This window comes from Microtus pennsylvanicus, chromosome Y, assembly GCF_037038515.1.
Source record: "Microtus pennsylvanicus isolate mMicPen1 chromosome Y, mMicPen1.hap1, whole genome shotgun sequence".
Lineage (NCBI taxonomy): Eukaryota > Metazoa > Chordata > Mammalia > Rodentia > Cricetidae > Microtus > Microtus pennsylvanicus.
The window spans coordinates 2,692,355-2,700,060 of NC_134602.1; the positions used below are offsets into that span (position 1 = coordinate 2,692,355).

The following is a 7,706-nucleotide window of genomic DNA, read 5'->3' on the forward strand; positions in this document are numbered from 1 at the left end:
CACTAGAGGCAAGATTGAAATAATTGATAATTATATTGCTGCAGTCTTTAAACTGAACAATCTTCCATTGACTCATGCTGTGAGAAATACCCATGTCTAGATTTGTCTATGGAAGTGGGCTTGTTTCGTAGCCAGGTCAAGGGGACAATTATTTTTCAAAATGAACCAAGTGAGTAAAACAAAGTCATAATAGCTTGACTTCTTAGTGACATGTTACCCTGAAGCAGAATTGTTTAACTAATATATGCAGCACTTTCCTTTGTTCCCTTTTCAGTGTTTCAATTGAAATAAATCTTAGTTTTCTAGGAGAAGGTAAAGCTCATTCTGTGAAGTTTTAAGTATTTAAATGTCAATAGACCCCATTTTAATGTCTAGTTTTTAGTTCAGTTATGCAGACTTCTAGGGTTCTAGAATAGGATGAGACATAAATCATTTTCTCTGTGTTTTTGGTGACCCACGATAGATGGAAAGCAACATCATACAAATCCGGGAAACAATATATGGATATTGTGAAAGTGCAATCTTACTTGAACTCTTTTCCTGGCTTCTTGGCAGTTAAAAAAAAAATCACCCTAACTATTCAAGCTCCATAACATGTCCCTGGTTATTTATGGCCTCTCTAAACACACCATTTTTTATTTCTTTGGGTCTCAATGTATTCTGGTTATTCTAGACTCTATCTTTGCAGTTGAATGCAAACCACTGTTTTGTGTAAAGTTAGTTTTGTATAACTTGAAGATTATATTGTGATTATGTTCTTTCTCCCTGTGGAAGAAGTCTGTTCCCCACAAAGCTTCCAAGCCCAAGGCCCAGTAAACTGTGCAGAAAGCAGAGGGAAAGAAGAGCTTGTTGCAATACATTGGCTAAAAAATATTCACACAAATCAATGTGTATGCCCAGTCCTCGACTGCACCGGGAAGCACAAACGCTCAACTGTATGCATAACAGCACAAAAACAATGAGAATAGAAAAGTTTTCATAATCTGATCGCTTCCTAGGTATAACCCCAGCAGCACAGACATTAAAAGCAACATTGAATAACTGGGACCTACTAAAACTGAGAAGCTTCTGTAAAGCATGGGACACTCACTGAGACAAAAAGGCAACCTACTGACTGGGAGAAGATCTTCACCAACCCCACAACAGACAAAGGTCTGATCTCTAAAATATATAGAGAACTCAGGAAACTAGACTTTAAAATGCTACTTAACCCAATTAAAAAATGGGGCATTGTATTGAACATAGAATTCCCAATAGAAGAATTTCAAAAGGCCAAAAGACACTTAAGGTTATTCTCAACCTCCTTAGCAATCATGGATATGCAAATCAAAACAACTTTGAGATATCATCTTACACCTCTCAGAATGGCTAAAATAAAAAACGCCAATGATAGCCTTTGCTTGAGAGGCTGTGGAGGAAGGGGAACCCTCATCCATTGCTGGTGGGAATGCCCTCTTTTGCAACCACTTTGGAAATCAGTGTTTCGGGTTCTCTGTGAATTCGGGATCAACCTACCCCTGGACCCGGCAACACCACTCCTGGGAATATACCCAAGAGATGACCTATCATATGACAAGAGCATTTGTTCAACTATGTTCATAGCAGTATTATTTGTAATAGCCAGAACCTGGAAACAACGTAGATGCCCTTGAATGGAAAAATAGATGAAGAAAGTGTGGAATACATACACATTAGAGTACTATGCTGTGGTAAAAAACAATGACTTCTCGAATTTTGCATCCAAATTGATAGAAATAGAAAACACTATCCTAAGTGAGGTAAGCCAGACCCAAAAAGATGAACATGGGATGTACTCACTCATAATTGGTTTCTAGCCATAAATAAGTGTCACGGAGTTTACAAATGGTTAACCTAAAGAAGCTTAGTAAGAAGGTGAACCCAATCCCAGCATTCGGGAGGCAGAGGCAGGCAGATCTATGTGCGTTTGAGACCAGCATGGTCTACAAGATCTAGTTCCAGGACAGGCTCCAAAACCACAGAGAAACCCTGTCTCGAAAGACCAAAAAAAAAAAAAAAAAAAAAAAAGAAAACCATATAGTTATCCTCTTGGCTATGGTAGGTAGACAAAATTGCTGGGGAGAAAATTGGGATCTTGGGGGTAGGGTGGGATGGGGATAAGGGGAGATGGGGAGAGAAAAGGGAGAAGGGGAGGATGGGGGGAACTTGGGGAAAAAGGATGATGGGGATTAAGTAAGGTTGAATAGGGGAGCACAGAAGCACAATTCTTAGTTAAGTGAGCCACCTTAGGGTTGGCAAGAGACTTGAACCTAGAGTGGCTCCCAGGAGCCCAGGGCGATGTCCCCAGTTAGTTCCTTGGGCAGCTGAGGATAGGGAACCTGAAATGACCCTATCCTATAGCAATATTGACGAATATCTTGCATATCACCATAGAACCTTCATCTGTTGATGGATGGAGATAGAGACAGAGACCCACACTGGAGCACTGGACTGAGCTCCCAAGGTCCCAATGAGGAGCAGAAGGAGGGAGAACATGAGCAAGGAAGTCAGGACCACGAGGGGTGCACCCACCCACTGAGACAGTGGAGCTGATCTATTGGGAGCTCACCAAGGGCAGCTGGACTGTGATTGAAAAAACATGGGATAAAACCGAACTCTCTGAACATGGCGAACAATGAGGGCTGATGAGACGCCAAGGACATTGGCATGGGGTTTTGATACTACTTAATGTGCTGGCTCTGTGGGAGCCTAGCCAGTTAGGATGTTCACCCTCCTAGATATGGACGGAGGGGGGGGACCTTGGACTTACCACAGGGCAGAGAACCCTGACTGCTCTTTGGACTGGAGAGGGATGGGGAGAGGAGTAGGGAAAGGGGGAGAATGGTGGGAGAAGGGGGAGGGAAATGGGAACTGGGAGGAGGCAGAAACTTGTGTTTTTTTCCTTTTCTCAATAAAAAAAAATTCAAATAAAACTTTTCATAATACAGGACCACCTGTTCAAGTCCACCTTGGAAACCTGTAGGAGATATTTAAATGCTACATGAAAATCCATCTTTAATAGACTTTTTGAAAACATCTGAATTTTTTAGGTAAGAGTAAGTGTGTTTAAAAAAATCATTTCAGTTTGAGGTCATTTTTTCCTTTGAAGAAGAAGGCAGGGTGGTAGGGAGACAGGGATGCCACATGGTTAATGCTTCAGCCAAGGATAAGCCTCAATGGAGGCCTTGCTGCGGTCACCATAGTCGAACAGGATCTCTTCCCCAGCTGCAATGTCGCGGGAGGCAATGAGGATGAGGTGAGGCACACTATCAATGTCATGAAGTTTGGTCTTGCAATTCCCATACCTACTATGATTGATCAGCCTTCCGAGGCGATTAGTTTCTCGAGTGGCATCCACGCAGTAGGTTTTGCTCCGATACTGAAAATAGTACATGTAGCAGCCTATGGAGGGGTCTTGAGCATACAGAGCCTCCCTCTTCCTGGCATCGGTGATCTCTAGGAGGTCCCCATGGTGTTCTACCACAAAGTCTCCCTGGGAGAACTGCTTCGTAGCAATTACACCCCGGCCTTTTCCATCAATGAGTTCAACCTTTAAGCCTTCTTCCTTCCCGCTCTCAATCAGTTCATCAATTTTTTTCTTTTCTTCGTACTGTAGCTCAGCTTTGCTCTTCCTGGAGCTCCTTCGCACTGGGTGTAAATCTGTCAGTTTTCTCTTCTGATGTGTTTTCCCTTGAAATTTTTTCTTAGGGGCCTGCTTGCCCTTGAGGTGTTTTTTCAGGGCCTGCTTGGGAGCCACTGTATTGATAGAATCACATGATGAGGGTGGAGTTTGCGGGGGATCTGCTGCTTCGGTTTTTTGGTTTGGAAAAGATGCCATGGGACCTCTCCTGGCATCTTCTATCTTCTGTTCATCGGACTTCACGGAACTTTGGATCATATTTCCAGCATTTCTTTCCTCTTTTGGCTTCCTGGAGATTCCAGATAATGGTTTCCCCTGGCATTTGACCTCGTAATGTACAACTGAGTTCTCTTCCTGAAAAGGGTAGCACATTCCTAAGCACTTGTTTGGCTTCATGTAGGCATTGATCTTTGACTGCCCCGCAAACATTTTCTCCTGAACCCCAGATAGCCCCATGTCAGTGCAGCCAGAGCCATTGCCTTTCTGGCGGCCTGGCCACGAGTACTGCCGCTTCCTCAGCTGCTGTTGCTGCCGCTGCCACCAGCGCCGCCATAGCACACCAGGGAAGGCCCTGCAGTGCCTCATGGCAACTGCTTTGCTCATGGCCTGCAGTAGAACCGGTAACCAGTTGCGCTTCTGCCAGACTCCCATCCCTCTCATTTTTCGTAAACCTTTCATTTCTTTCTTTCGTTCTTTCTCTTCTTTCTCTCTTTTTTCCTTTTTCTTCCTTTTGTTCATCTTTTCTCTTTTCTTTTGTAAATGTCTACCTTTATGACAGCCGAAGATTGATTTCACAGACCAATTACACTACAGATAATTTTTCTGCAAACAAAAAAAAAAAAAACCATCACCATTAATAATATAATGTAAAGGGATTCTTATAGGTTTGATTGCAGATGGAGCTTTTGGTTTTACTACCACATTTGTAGTATCAATAGCAAAAACACTCTGCTGACTTTCAGGGTGAACCTAAATGAAGACAGAGACTACCATGCTGTGGTGGAGTGTTTTTATAGCTGTGGAGTAGGAAGTGTCCCATGTGTTCAGATTTAAATGAATCTGTTGCTTATCTAACATATTTAAATGCTGAAATATCTGATCCATTTTTAATTATGTGGCATTTCAGCCCCACAACCTCAAATTCTATCATAGAATTGCAAGGTTCAAACCTACAAAGCCTTCAATTTATGATTTTCCATATCTGCTGAGCCTTCCTGGTGAAGATACTGCCTGATTCCAAGTAGAGTAATGCATAGCAAATGGTATACTTATAACATAAGTTTAGTTTCACCAAGTCCATAAAATGGCAAGAAAGAAAGCATTGCTTGTCTGTCCTCAAGAGAGAAAGAAAATGCCCAAAATTTAGAAGTCATAACACAGCGATTCTGTTTTATATTAGATGTAGGGTGACACATATACTATTAGCACTATTCAAGTTTTAATAAAAAGAAAACTGCACACATGATGGAAGTAACACACAGAAAATATACTGAAAGATAATTGAGTTTAACACAGGTTATAGCCCAACAATCATAAAATAGACATATCTATCCTCAACATATTGATAGTCTTCATTTTTCCTTTCATTTATTTTACATATCATCCATAATTTTCACAGTATAACTTTTAGGTTGATATTCTCTTTGCCCACATCCTGCAAGTCTAATCCCAACTCTTCCACCTTTCCAAATAAGCCAAGAACCCCTGTCTGTCAGCATAGACTGGATTATTACATTGAGGTTATTACCAAGGGTCTATCCCTGTATCAAAGCTTGAAGAGTTTCCTCAGCATGGGAAATAGGAACCAAAAATTCAGTTCTTGTCCAGAGACAAGTTCTGTCTCCATTTCTTGGGGATGTACCTACAGAAAAGCTATACAACTGTCACACACGTGCAGAGGGCATAATATTGTTATTTTTTCTTTAAAGAAACAGGAAGAGAGTTGGCTCAAAACATATATAAGCAGGGAAAAGCTTATGTACATTGTTATACTTGAGTATTTTATTCTGAAAGCAGGGTCTCCTAGTTTTTCTGTTGACCAGATTCAGTAGTAAAGAAAAATTATAGCTGGAGTCCTAATGCTAAAGCCGCAGCCTGTAGGTCCCGAAGAATGAAGATTTGAAAGCGAGGCCATGGCTAAACACCTGAAGTTCATTGCCAGGACTGTGATGGTTCAGGAGGGGAACGTGGAAGGTGCATACAGGCCCCTGAACAGGTGTATGTATACCTATGCCATGTGTGTTCAGGTGCCTCCAGAGGAGGTGTGGACTCCCCGTGAGCTGGATTATAATCTTGGGACTACTGCGTTGGCACGACGCTTGCCTGGCACTCTGGCGGCTCCAGGTTTCCTCCTCGAAGCCTCACTAGTGACAGGCTTACTGAGGTCATAAAGCAGCGGCGTTTCTATGAGAAGCCCTGCCGCCGCCGCCAGCGGGGGAGCTATAAAACATGCCGGAGGATCTACAACATGGAAATGGCTCGAAAGATTAACTTCTTGATGCGGAAGAACCGGGCAGACCCATGGCTGGGCTGCTAAGCCCACGTTAGTTCTGTGTCTGACTGTTCTTACACAACCACAGTCTCTGTTAACTTTCTCTACAATAAACTCGATCACACGTGGAAAAAAAGAAAAGAAAAATTATAGAAATTCAGAAGTATATGTAAGAATTCATTCAATCTTGGAATTTGCCTAAGTTTTCTTCTTATCTTCTTAGCAGAGATCCAATATTAATTGACTACAAATGTCGCAAAGAGTGTGTCTGAGTGTTTACGATCTCTCTAAACCCTCCTATTCCTCATAACCTGGGTTTCAATAGCTCTTTGTTTTTCTGTCCTCTAACCTTGGAGCTTAAAGCATTCCATGCTTCTTTTCTAAATGAGAATTTTTATAACTATGTTCTTAAATTGTTTAACTCAAGTCTTGTGTATAACAAATCCTTCAAGATATGACCAAATGTACTCTCAATGCTTACAAAATATTACCAGTATAAAAAACTTATCAAATTAAAAAAAAAACTGGCAATAAATATGCTAAAGCATGTAAATAAAACACCAGGAAGCCTCAACTAACATATTTAGTTACACTTCACAAAGATGTAAGAAAAAAGAAAAAAAACGAAGAAAAAAAAACAAGGTTAGACATTCTGTGACTCAAAGAAACAATCTCTCAAAGGAAATAAAACTATAAATATAGACTGCACATTTTCTGACTGGCCACCCAAACCAGAATAATCCTGTAAAAGCTCCATACTTACGGTGTTGTTTGCCCATCCACTCAGGTATATTCCTAGCAAGCAATTACATATTAAATTAAACTATTCGTATTATTTTACATCTTATGACAGGATGCATGGTTTGTTATCTCATATCTTGCTTCTTGAGTGGTTATATTTTATCTGCCTGATTTGCATTTTCCTTATTCAGTTTAATTGTCTTGCTTAAATTTTTTATGCCCTGCCATAGGCCAAAATGGCCTCATTTTTAACCAATTATAATAAAACACACTCACATGATACAGAGGGGAGTCCTACAGCATATCATAGTCATTCATTAAATACTAATAGTGCTTCCTTTATGTGATAAAAAATACAACAAAATCCTTTCCATATGTGTCTACAAAACCAACTATCTTCAATTCATAGCAGAGTCATGACGCTTTTCCTATTTTTGTTATGATTATATAGCTATTAAATATATATTAATACATTTATCAGTTCTTGATCCATATATATATGTATATATGTGTGTATATATATATATGTGTATATATATGTGTGTATATATGTGTGTATATATGTGTGTATACACACACACACACACACACACACACACACACACACACACACACACACATATATATATATATATATATATATATATATATATACACTTCCTTAAATAATTTTAATGAAACATTTTCCAGACTCCAACCTTTGGCTTTCTTTGCTTCTTCTTTCCTACCTTCTTTCCTTCTGACCACTTTACATCATTGAGCATCTCTTATTCTCTCCTAAACCTTTACATGTCTGATTATATACTGTTCCACCTG

At 40.2% G+C, this 7,706-nt stretch overlaps 1 pseudogene; it reads right to left on the reverse strand.

Annotated features, from left to right (window-relative positions):
- Window positions 1-3,166: 3,166 nt before the first annotated feature.
- Window positions 3,167-4,261, reverse strand: LOC142842030 (N-lysine methyltransferase KMT5A pseudogene; annotated as a pseudogene).
- Window positions 4,262-7,706: the final 3,445 nt, after the last annotated feature.